The 13,299-nt window shown below is 41.1% G+C and overlaps 1 protein-coding gene across 7 annotated transcripts in view; it reads right to left on the bottom strand.

Moving 5' to 3' along the window:
* NUP98 (nucleoporin 98 and 96 precursor) overlaps positions 1-13,299 on the bottom strand; it is a 121,404-nt gene that overhangs the window by 105,057 nt on the left and 3,048 nt on the right. The window lies entirely within an intron of this gene.

The following is a 13,299-nucleotide window of genomic DNA, read 5'->3' as shown; positions in this document are numbered from 1 at the left end:
ATAGTCAGCCTGAGATTCTCTCTCTCTCCCTCTGCTCCTTCCCCTCTCTCATGTGTGCACGTTGTGCTTTCTCTCTCTCAAATAAAATCTTAAAAAACAAAAATCTTAGCTCAAGCTCAAATGTCATCCCTTCCATAAGCTTTCATAGCTCCTTCTAGCAATTAGTCAAGTCATTCCTCCAGGCTTACACAGCACATGATGATTTGTTTGTAAGTATACATCCTGACTCTGACTCTTTATGGTGGACGGTGTGATAATACCGACTACACAGATCTTCCTGTAAGAGAAAAGGATCTGTAGTCCCAGCTGGTGCAAAGTATTACTGAAAAGATAACCCTGAGCTACTGATCCTTTTCAGAACTGCCTCCACTGAAAAGCTGCCTTACTCAGTGTTATATCCTCTTCCAAGGATAGCCCACATGCAAAATGAGGTCCCTTCACTCCCACTTAAAAGCTAACTCTAAAGGATGCTTCCAGCTTCACATTCCCACAGGATTGCTGAGGCCGTCATTAAAATAATATCACGGGGCGCCTGGGTGGCTCAGTGGGTTAAGCCGCTGCCTTCGGCTCAGGTCATGATCCCAGCGTCCTGGGATCGAGTCCTACATCGGGCTCTCTGCTCAGCAGGGAGCCTGCTTCCTCCTCTCTCTCTGCCTGCCTCTCTGTCTACTTGTGATTTCTGTCTGTCAAATAAATAAAATCTTTAAAAAAAAAAAACATTTAAAATAATATCACAACTTGGGGCGCCTGGGTTGGCTCAGTGAGTTAAAACCTCTGCCTTCGGCTCAGGTCACGAGCCCAGGGTCCTGGGACTGAGCCCCGCATCAGGCTCTCTGCTCAGCAGGAAGCCTGCTTCCTCCTCTCTCTGCCTATCTCTCTGGCTACTTGTGATCTCTGTCTGTGAAATAAATAAAGTCTTAAAAAAAAAAAAAAAGATAATATCACAACTCAATTTCTCCCTCAGCCCATTCCCCTTCTCTCCCAAGGTGGTTATCTCAAAACACTGTAATAAAACTCATGCAAGAAGACTATTTCTAACTCAGAGTCTGCTTCCCAAGAAGCTCAACCTTCGAAAAATCCAACCCTCCCCAATACACAATGAACTTCTCCAGGATTGATAGTACCATTGGTTTACTATCCCAGAAACTAAAAAAGGATCTGTTGAGTAGGTGGCCTAAAATGCACTTCCAATACACAGAAAACATGCGATTTTCCAAATAACATCTCTCGTCAGGTAAGCATAATCAGCATGTAGCAAATGTGGTTTCATAAAGTGGACAGAAAAAAGCAATGTCGGATAACCTTTTGAATAGTGGCCCAGCTCAATAAAGGAGGAAAGGAGACATTTTCATGTGTTTTTTTGCCTAGTCTCTTTAAGCACCAATAAATTAATGGCTCTGTATCTTTCTGGGTTTTGCACTATATAATGCTATTAATACCTTTTGATTCTGTTGTGCTTTCTTGTGTATTAAATATTTTTCATTGTACATTATATACTACATTATTACAGTAAAGAGCTACAGAAAGAAATGTTTAAAAGGTCATAAAGAAGAAAAAATAGGGGCACCTGGGTGGCTCAATGGGTTAAGCCTATGTCTTTGGCTTAGGTCATGATCTCAGGGTCCTGGGATCAAGCCCCACATCGGGCTCTCTGCTGAGCAGGGAGCCTGTTTCCCCCTCTTTCTCAGCCTGCCTCTCTGCCTACTTGTGATCTCTGTCTGTCGAATAAAAAAAAAAGAATACATTTATAGTACTGTACTGTAATTATTGAAACAATTCCACATGTAACTGGACATGTGCTGTTCAAAGTGTTGTTGTTGGACAGTCAAGTGTACTGATTTTCTAAACTAATGATGATAACCACTAATGTGTTTTTTTAAACAAAGGCTGTATGATCAAGTTTTTTTTTTTCCAGGATTTTATTTATTTGACAGACAGAGATCACAAGCAGACAGAGGCAGACAGAGAGAGAGGAGAAAGCAGGCTCCCTGCTGAGCAGAGAGCCCGATGGCATGCCAAGCTGAATCCCAGGACCCTGGGCTCATGACCTGAGCAGAATGCAGAGGCTTTAACCCACTGAGCCACTAGGTGCCTCTGATCAAGTTATTTTAGAAGTAACTTCTTACTTAAAATCAAGTGTGATGAATTCTCAGAACAAAAGGATAATCATGAAAGAAGGCTCTTGGTAAAATTTTTCATTTAATTAAGAGGTTGGAAAAAGGAAGAGATCACAAAATGGCTGAATACAACCAGCAAAAAGTTGTTTGGTCTGTTATATATATGGTATATTTCATATATATATGTATGCATGTATGCAGAAATGTTTATGTATGTTTATTTATTATCACAAACCAGCTGATAACATTTAAAATAGGGCTATGTCAAAAAAAACAGATTTTGGGTCTCTCATAAAAAACCTAATGATTAAGCAAACTAGGGACTCTAATCATTTAGTAATAGTCTGGAGTTTAGTAGCATCTGCCCCTCCCCCAACTTTGGTAAAGTGTAATCTCCAATGTGCCACAGTGCCCACCCAGCATCACTCATTTCCATCAGCTGCCTGTAGACCCCCAACAGATTCTGAGTTTGTGATTTCTGATATAATCAGAGAAAGGACCCACATGTTTAAAACTGGAAAAGCAGTAAGTGCCAGGAAGCACAAGAGGAAGTAAAAATTAGAATGTGAGCAGGAAATATGAGGAAAAATTTGTGGGGATTCAGAATGTGAACTGGACCTTGGGGAACTAGAAAGACAAGAGAGGAAATGAGGACCAAGATAAATAAGGTACACAGGTAAGAATAGGTATTTGTGTACCTATCCTATCTGGCCTTGTATTTTACAACCAGTGCTCAGCTTCTCTCATATAATAAGCATAAATAAATATACTTATCAGTTCATTAGACAGACGTCTTTAACCTTAAATTATCCAACTGAAGAAGTAAATCAGAGCACTCTGCTATGTATGTACCTAGGATATGGTATCAAGAATAGGACACCACCAGAACATTTGGACAGTTACCTTAGAGAGTTATTTCAAGTAAAAGACGTTTAATGAAAAAAAGCAAACTGCAAAGAGACACATTTGGCAGATTATATAAAAAAGAAAAGAAAATATACTCTTATTTATTGATATGTATATACACAGTACGAGTAAAGGGGGAGACTAGAAAAAATACATGAAAATGGTTGCCTATGGAGAAAGGAAGGTAAATGATATATGGGGCAAAGAATTCAGAGGACCCAAACTTATTCCTCACGTTTATTTCCTCTATTACCAGCAGCAACAACAAAAAAGATCTAGAGGATGCAGATAATCTGTACTAACTCTATTCTCCCATTAAAAAAAGGGAGGGAGGGGGAATGTTCACAGCAGCAATGGCCACGGTCGCCAAACTGTGGAAAGAACCAAGATGCCCTTTAACGGACAAATGGGTAAGGAAGATGTGGTCCATATACACTATGGAGTATTATGCCTCCATCAGAAAGGATGAATACTCAACTTCTGTATCAACATGGAAGAGATTATGCGGAGTGAAATAAATCAAGCAGAGAGGGGTACCTGGGTGGCTCAGTCATTAAGTGTCTGCCTTCGGCTCAGGTCATGATCCCAGGGTCCTGGGATCAAGCCCCACATCCGGCTCCCTGCTCAGTGGAAAGCCTGCTTCTCCCTTTCCCACCTTCCCTTATTTGTGTTCCCTCTCTCACTGTGTCTCTCTGTCAAATAAATAAATCTAGAATAAATAAATAAATAAATAAATCAAGCAGAGAGAGAGTCAATTATCATATGGTTTCATTTATTTGTGGAGCACAAGAAATAACACGGAGGACATGGGGAGATGGAGAGAAGGGAGTTGGGGGAAATTGGAGGGGAAGACGAAACAGGAGAGACTATGGACTCTGAAAAACAATCTGAGGGTTCTGAAGGGGCGGGGGGGGGGGGTGGGGGGAGCCTGGTGGTAGGTTTTATGGAGGGCACGTATTGCATGGAGTACTAGGTGTGGTGCATAAACAATGAATTCTGGTACACTGAAATTTAAAAAATTAAAAATTTTAGGGACAACTGGGTGGCTCAGTTGGTTAAGCAGCTGCCTTCAGCTCAGGTCATGATCCCAGCATCCTGGGATTGAGTCCCACATCGGGCTCCTTGCTTGGTAGGGAGCCTGCTTCTCCCTCTGCCTCTGCCTGCCACTCTGTCTGCCTGTGCTCGCTCTCACTCCAAATCTTAAAAAATAAAATAAAATAAAGTAAAATTTAAAAAGGGGGGGGGGGCACTGGGTGGCTCATTCATTAAGTGTCTGCCTTCGGCTCAGGTCATGATTCCAGGTTCCTGGGACTGAGCCCCACATGGGGCTGCCTGCTCAGCAGGAAACCTGCATCTCTCTCTCCCACTTCCCCTGCTTATGTTTCCCCTCGATGTGTCTCTCTCTGTCAAATAAATAAATAAATAAATAAATAAATAAATAAATACGGGGGCGCCTGTCTAACTCAGTTCTCAGAGCATGTGACTCTTGATTTTGGCTCAGGTCATGATCTTGGGTTTCTGAGACTGAGCCCCACATTAGGCATGGAGCTCACTTAAGAATCTCTCTCTTACTCTGCCCCTCCCCCACTCACACTAGAGATCTCCCCCTCTTAAAAAAAAGGGAGGAAGTAATACTAGAGATTGTTGGAGTGGAACTTCTAAATCCATTTTAGTTCAAATGCATAGCAAAAAAAAGGGGGGGGGGGGTTAGGAGCGCCTAGATGGCTCAGTCGTTAAGCTCTGCCTTTGGTTCAGGTCATGATCCTAGGGTCCTGGGATGGAGCCCTGCATTGGGCTCCCTGCTCGGTGGGAGGCCTGCTTCTCCCTCTCCCCCTGCTTGTGTTCCCTCTCTCATTGTGTCTCTCTGTCAAATAAATAAATAAATCTTTTTAAAAATCTTTTAAAAAATCTAAAGGTATATCATACATTCAAACCTTTATCCTTTTAAATATATTAACCTGTCCCAAACTGAAATAGCAGCTAACATTTTAATTCTTACTATGTCCCAGGCACTGGCCTAAGTACACTTTACAAATTATCTCATATAAACCTCCCAAGAATCCAAAGAGGTAGGTATTTTGATCTCTATTTTACAAATGGTGAAATTGAGCATGATCACAAAGCTACTTTTGACTATTGGCTGTGTGTATAGAGCCTAGAGCTCCCACAGAAAGAACAGTGGCAACTAAAGGTAAAATGACTTTGCATTCACTATGAATAAGAAAGCTATAAAACCAAAATTTGGCACTATTACTCCAGCCCTATCAGGACAAAGACACACTTCTCTGGCAAACATGACAGTTCCAATCATCAGAAAGGAAACTGCTTGCTCTTATGGAATGACAATTTATGTGGCCTAGAAGAACTTTCCTGCAAAGATTAACCACTTCCTTTATGGATAGATATACTTACACTCACTGCAATTTTTTTTTTTTTGGTAAGACATATTTAGAAAGAAAAGATTAAAATGAAATAGTCCTATACAGAGAGAAACAATGCCATTAAATAATTTACTTTGTTCTTTGTGCTGATCTTTTTAAGTAGGCTCCACTGGGTGTGGAGCCTAATATAGCTTAAACTCACTATCCTGAGATCAAGACCTGAGTGAGCTGAGATCAAATCAAGAGTCAGGCGCTTAAACCACTGAGCCACCCAGGGGTGCCCTGTGCTCGATCTTCTAATTAGTAATTCAGACTGTCAGATGTCTCAGTCAATGCCATGTCTGACTTTGGCTTGGGTCATGATCTCGGGGTCCTGGGATGGAGCCTGCGACTGGCTTACCAGGGAGTCTGCTTCTCCTGCTCCCTTAGCCCCTCCCCTACCCTGCATGCTCTCACTCTCTCAAATGGACAGATAAAATCTAAAAAAAAAAAAAAAGACTGTCAGATATAAGAAAGAGGAAGCCTTAATAGACATCAGTAGTCCAGTATTGCCCCCATTATCCCAAATGAATCTTTTTTTTTTTTTCAAGATTTTATTTATTTATTTGACGAGAGAGATCACAAACAGGCAGAGAGGCAGGCAGAGAGAGAGGAGGAAGCAGGCTCCCTGCTGAGCAGAGAGCCTGATGCGGGGCTCAATCCCAGGACCCTGGGATCATGACCCGAGCCGAAGGCAGCGGCCCAACCCACCGAGCCACCCAGGCGCCCCCCAAATGAATCTTAATAAACTTTTGTGCGCTTTGTGAACTCTGGGAACAAAGATCGACCTCAGTTTTCCTCCAGAAGAGTGGTGGACAGTCCCTGAAACAGGGTAACAACCCAGCAATTGCCAACTTTAAGCACTATCTGAATGACTAAACAAGGGGCGCCTGGGAGGCTCAGTGGGTTAAAGCCTCTGCCTTCAGCTCAGGTCATGATCCCAGAGTCTGGGATAGAGCCCCGCATCGGGCTCTTTGCTCAGCAGGGAGCCTGCTTCCTCCTCTCTCTCTCTCTGCCTACTTGTGATCTCTGTCAAACAAATAAGTAAAATCTTAAAAAAAAAAAAAAATGAATGACTAAGCAAGCTTGCTGCTCTCTGACAACAGAAAGTTACACAACTGGGAAGTAATTTTTTCTCTCCACTTTACTGAGTTCCTCTGTACAAAATTCTTAAGAGCAAAAACAGTAAGTAACTCTTAGATGAATGAAGTACTACTTCCCAGCTTACAAAACGTACTTTTTCATATATCTTCTCATCTAATCTTCACAAAAATACTAGAATAGACAGGAATTATCTTCCACAGTTAAACTGAATGGAAAAATAACTGTTACTTTTTGCCTTGCATAGAAAAGGGATGGGAGAGTTAGGCAGAATTCCAAAAAGTTAGCTTAGTCTTAATCACCAGGTATCACATCCCAGCAAAACCACCTGCTATCCCCTTGTTTTACTGTATCCTTCCTATGATCAATCCCAGTTAAGCCATTCCTTTGTTAGAACATTCGCTTTTCTCTAAAAACTATGTCCCTTTTTCTTTTGTATTTTTTTTTAAAGGTTTTTATTTCTTTATTTAACAGAGAGAGTGACAGAGTATAAGCAGGGGAAAGCAGAGCGAGAGGGAGACGCAGGCTCCTTGCTGAGCTGGGATACCCAGGCACCCCCTCACTTTTTCTTTCTAAAAATTGATGTTCAGGGGCACGTGGCTGGCTCAGTTGGGGGAGTGTGTCTCTTGGATCTTGGAGCTGTAAGTCAGAGCTCCAAGGTCGGTGTAGCAATTACATTAAAAAAAAAAATAAAATCTTGGGGCACCTATATAACTCAGTCGGTTAATCGTCTGCCTTCAGCTCAGATCATGATCCAAGTGTCCTGGGATCAAACCCCACACCAGGCTCCCTGCTTCTCCTCTCTCTGTCAAATAAGTAAAATCTTTTAAAAAATGATAAATAAAATCTTTTTTCTTAATTAAAAAAAAAATATTTTATTTATTTATTTGCCAGCTAGAAATCACAAGTAGGCAGAGAGGCAGGCACAGAGAGAGGGGGAGGCAGACTCCCTGAGGAGCAGAGAGACCGATTCGGGGCTCGATCCCAGGAGCCTGGGATCATGACCTGAGCCGAAGGCAGAGGCTTCAACCCACTGAGCAACCCAGGCGCCCCGATAAATAAAATCTTTTAATATTTATTTATTTATTTATTTGAGAGAGAGAGGGTGATAGCAAGAGAGAACATGAGCAGGGAGAAGAAGGAGGTTCCCTGCAAAGAGGGAGCCCGATGTGGGACTTGATTCCAGGACTCTGGGATCACAACCTGAGCTGAAGGCAGATGCTTAATCAACTGAGCCACCTAGGCGCCCCAGCAATAAATAAAATATTTTTAAAAAGAAAGAGAAAAATATCTGGGGCACTTGGCTGGCTCAGTGGGTAGAGCGTGTGACTCCTGATCTCTGGATTTTGAGTTCCAGCCCTACACTGGCTGTACAGATTATGTAAAAATTTAAAAAAAAAAAAAAACATAAAAAATAAAAACTGCTGTTCAAGCCTCACCTATTCCACACTGTCCCAGATTAGACCCTCAGACTCTTATCAGTATAAAAACACATCCCCTTCCCCTCCCCCATTCCAAACATGATTACGTAAACTAATGCCTCTCAGCTGCTCTGAGTTATGCAATATATTTGCTGTCATACCAGCCCCTTGAGTGTATGAGCTGTTTTCTGCTCTAGTAGAAAGCATCTGGATTTTGCTTAATTTCATCCATTAAGGTATAAATTAATTTAAAATAATCTATATTATCTAGTTGAGCTCCTTTCCTCGCTGTGCTGAGTAGCATTTTCACTCCTTTAACATAACCTTCATTTGAAAAACAGAAGTAGTGAAAAGAGTACATCAGTTTTGGAGTAACACAAATCTGTATTTAAAACTCTCCACCACTTACTATCTATGCAATTCTCTGAAAATCTAAAATTAACTCAAAAAGTTAAAAAGGAATTTAAGAAACCCTGCCATTTGCTACTGTGTAACTGTACTTGTCAGGATATTCAACCTTTCAGACCTCTATGTCTACAATTAACAACAGGAATTATCCAGCCCACACTGAAGGACAAAGATGCCTCAGACTAGAGCTCCTCAAAATTAGGTTTGTTTGTGTTTTCCTAAGATTTTTAATTTTTTTAAAAGTAACCTCTACACCCATAAGCAGGTTTCTGTTTACCTTTTCAACAAATATTTTTATAATACTTTTAGTAAGAAAAATGTAAATTAATTTCCCCTCGCTCTAAGCCTTGACTGCTCAATGCCCAGCTGGATCACCATACATAAAATGATTTCACAAATACTTCACTGTCCTCTAGTGACCATTTAAAATAACCATAAAATACCACTGTAAACAAAGAAAAACACACACTTGCTCCACACACACTGAGGTCACTCTGATCATTCTCTTCCACTCATCTCACCTCTCTAGTCTCATTCCCAACAAGTCACCTTTAGTCTACAAATCCATTCATCTATTTCTTTTTTTTTTAAAGATTTTTTTTTTTTATTTATTTGACACAGACAGAGATCACAGGTAGGCAGAGAGGCAGGCAGAGAGAGGGGGAAAGCAGGCTCCCTGCTGAGCAGAGAGCCAGATGTGGGACTCAATCCCAGGACCCTGAGATCATGACCTGAGCCGAAGGCAGAGGCTTAAAACCACTGGGCCACCCAGGAGCCCCTCCCCTATGTCTTTTTTTTTTTTTTTAAGATTTTATTTATTTATTTGACAGAGAGAGATCACAAGTAGGCAGAGAGGCAGACAAAGAGAGAGGAGGAAGCAGGCTCCCGGCTGAGCAGAGAGCCTGATGCGGGGCTCGATCCCAGGACTCTGGGATCATGACCTGAGCCGAAGGCAGAGGCTTTAACCGACTGAGCCACCCAGGCGCCCCCCTTCCCCTATTTCTTAAGAAGCTTAATCCACCAAGAAGGTGTGTAGACACCAGAAGTCTCTATGTCAAAGGAGCATGCAGAAATAAACAAGGTATGAAGTGATGAGTGAGTGCAACATGCATTCATGAAGCATGAACTAACTGCTCCTTTCCTGAACAACAGTCCTAATTCAGTCAGTTCTTTCTTCTCTTGATCAGTGGTTTTCAAATATTTTTAGCTATGTAACCCAACACAGAAGCTGCTCTGGCCAAAGGAAAGAGGGAAAGGTTCAGTAGAACTCTACCAGCAGAGTGCTTTCAAAGAGCCGATGTGAAAAATCACTGTCCTTTCTAGATTAGTAATTCTGAAAATGAGGTCTGAAGGTCCCTAAAAGTCCTTGAGATCTATTTCAGAGTGTCCATGAAGTTGAAACTATGTTCATAACAATACTAAGGCATTATTTACATTTTTTTTTTTAACTGTACTAACCTCAGCACTAGGGGGCAAAAGCAATGATGTATGAAACTGCTGGAGCCTGAGCATGAATTAGGACAATGACCCAAACTATAAAACAGTTATTGAATTCTTCATTGCCATACACAGCACACACAAAAAATACACTTTCATGTGAAAGCCTTTGATGTTGTAAAAATTACTGATTGTATTAATTCTTGACATTTCAGTACACATTTTTAAAAATATTCTGTGATTATTCTTTGAGAGAAAATGGTAAATACTCAAAAGCACTTCTGTACATGGAAATACAAGAGCTATCTCAAAGAAAAACACCTGTGTGATTACCTGAGTAGAAAGCTGAACCAGCTGATCTTTCATGGAACACCATTTTTACTTCAGAGAATAAATGACAAACTATGGTTATTCAGATTTGAAATGAAAATTAGAAATTGCCTGCTACTATGAGCTTGACAGCTCATTCTTAAGACTTATCTGATGAGATGGGTGGAAATGTTAACAATTGTATAATTAAATTTGTCAACATTCGGAAGAGCTACATAACCCAGTGAACCAATGATTTCTTAATGACCAATGCACGATGTCATAAAATTATGCATGAGTAAATATCCATTCAAAGTGCAAGACAAACCACTGATATTTAAATGTAACACTGTACTAAGTTCAATAATATGGCTTCAGGGCACCTGGGTGGCTCATTCAGTTAAGAGTCAGCTCTGGCTCAGGTCATGATCCCAGGGTCCTGGGCCAGAGTTCCACATCAGGCTCCCTTGCTCAGCAGGAAATCTGCTTCTCCCTCTTCCCCTCCCTTCTGCTGAATGCGTTCATGCGTGCTCTTTCTCAAATAAATCTTTTTTTTAAGATTCTTATTTAGTTATTTATTTGAGAGAGAGAGAGAGCACGCATGCATAAGCAGGGGTAGGGGCAGAGGGAGAACCAGACAGCATGCTAAGCAGGAAGCCAATGTGGGGCTTGATCCTGGAACTCCTAGGTCATGACCTGACCTAGAGGCAGGCACTCAATCAGCCACCAAGGTGCTCCTGAAATAAGTAAAATCTTAAAAAGTAATAATAATATGGCTTCAGGTTCCATATTGCAACAAGTCTTCACAAACGTTTGGGATGCCTGGGTGGCTCAGACGTGAAGTGTTTGCCTTTGGCTCAGGTCATGATCCCAGGGCCCTGGGATCGAGTCCCACATCGGGCTCCCTGCTCAGTGGGGAGCCTGCTTCTCCCTCTGCGTATGCCTTCTTTCTCTGTCAATAAATAAAGAAATGTTTGAGGAGAATATCTACAATTATTTGAAAAGATTATTAAAACAGTCTTCTCCATCTACTCATCTGTATGAGGCTGGGATTTTTTTCACATACTTCAATCAAAACAACTTATCAACTGTGAATGCAAAAGATCTGCAAATCCAGTGATCTTCTACTAAGTCAGACATCAAAAAGATTTACAAACATCCATCACCCTTGTCACTAAACTTTTTAGTGATTTTTCATAAAACTATTATGTTAAAAAATGAGTTTATTATTCTTTAAGTCAATATCTTTTGAAGCTTTAATTCCTAGTATAGTAAATATGAGTAGATATAACCCCACATAACAAAAGCTGTCTGGAATCTTTAATAATTTTTAAAAGTATAAAGGAGTCCAAAGATCTCAAATTTTGAGAACTGCTACACTGCACTATTGCTATAGCTTCCTCCTAATTTGTCTGCCAGACTCCAGTTTCACATCTTCCAATTTACCCACCACCCACTAGCATTAAACTCACGTATCAGACTTAGCTAATTAGAGCTGTATTTTAATAATTTTTACTTCTCTACTACAAAACTACAATTATGCTGAATTAAGTACAAACTCTTCAATAAGACAATTCTGTGTCAATGGGACAAGACACCGATCAATGCATATAACTACCAGTGAAATGGAAAAATAATGGAATTCCACAGCACCACATTTAATTACATCAATTCAACTACAAGCTCTTTTTGCCCTCTTCCACAAAAAGAGAAATAGATATTGCTTTATTTTCCCAATGGCCTATCCCTTTTCTTTTTTTTCTTTTTTTTTTTTTTAAAGATTTTATTTATTTATTTGACTATCCCTTTTCAAACAAGACCTTGATTTCTATCCCGGAAAAAGGGAGGATACCACAGAAATAAAGAGACACTAGAACTCTTAGCTTTTCAGCTTCCTGATACCAGATTTTGATAACTTAAGGGTTTTTCAAGGACACTTTACTTGTTTAAAAGTATATTATTTATTTATTTGACAGAGATCACAAGTAGGCAGAGGGGCAGGCAGAGAGAGAGGAGGAAGCAGGCTCCCTGCTGAGCAGAGAGCCCAATTCGGGACTCAATCCCATGACCCTGGGACCATGACCCGAGCTGAAGGCTGAGCCACCCAGGTGCCCTCAAGGACACTTTAACAAGATGCAATTTATTAGGGGCACCTGGGCAGCTCAGTAGGTTAATTGGTTGCCTTCGGCTCCGGTTGTGATCCCAGGGTCCTGGAATCTTGCCCCATCTCAGACTCCTTGATCAGTGGGGAGCCTGCTTCGCCTTCTCCCTCTGCCTGCGGCTCCCCCTGCTTGTGCTTGCTCTCCCCTCCTTCTCTGTCAAATAAATAAATAAAATCTTAAAAAAAAAAAAAAAAAAGATGCAATCTATTAGCTGACTTTACAAGCATACATCAGGCAAGTTAAAGGTAGGACTTTACTGAAATACTGGTAATGTTTTCTCAAAAGCAGTGATCTCTCCATCAGGGCAATTTTGCCTCCCAGTGGACATGTAACAATACGTGGAGACCTTCCTAACTGTTGCAACTCAGGGAGCTGGGTAGATTTGGGGAACGCTGCTAAACATCCTACAATACAAAACATAACTCCCAAATGAAAAGAATTATCTGGCCCAAAATGTCAACAGTGCAGAGGCTGAAAAATCTTCTCCAGAGACCTACTATGCCAAATACTTAGATTCAATTCCAAACCCAAAGAAATGCACCAAATTCTCAAGAAACACTGTATATGGGGCGCCTGGGTGGCTCAGTGGGTTAAGCCTCTGCCTTTGGCTCGGGTCATGAGATCAAGCCCGGCATCAGGCTCTCTGCTAAGCTGGAAGCCTGCTCCCTGCCCCCCCACCTTTCTGCCTACTTGTGATTTCTCATTCTGTCAAATAAATAAAATCTTTAAAATAAAAAAAGAAATGCTGCATATATATATACCTTACCCTCTACTACCTGTATTGTGTGTGGGTTTTTTTTTTTTTTTTTAAGATTTATTTATTAGAGGGTGCCTGGGTGGCTCAGTGGGTTAAGCCGCTGCCTTCAGCTCAGGTCATGATCTCAGGGTCCTGGAATTGAGTCCCACATCAGGCTCTCTGCTCAGCAGGGGGCCTGCTTCCCCTCCTCTCTCTCTGCTGGCCTCTCTGCCTACTTGTGATCTCTCTCTGTCAAATAAATAAATAAAATCTTAAAAAAGG

This window comes from Mustela nigripes, chromosome 1 (genome assembly GCF_022355385.1).
Source record: "Mustela nigripes isolate SB6536 chromosome 1, MUSNIG.SB6536, whole genome shotgun sequence".
NCBI lineage: Eukaryota > Metazoa > Chordata > Mammalia > Carnivora > Mustelidae > Mustela > Mustela nigripes.
Note: the sequence above shows the minus strand (reverse complement) of the source record. Positions and strands in the feature narration are given on the sequence as shown.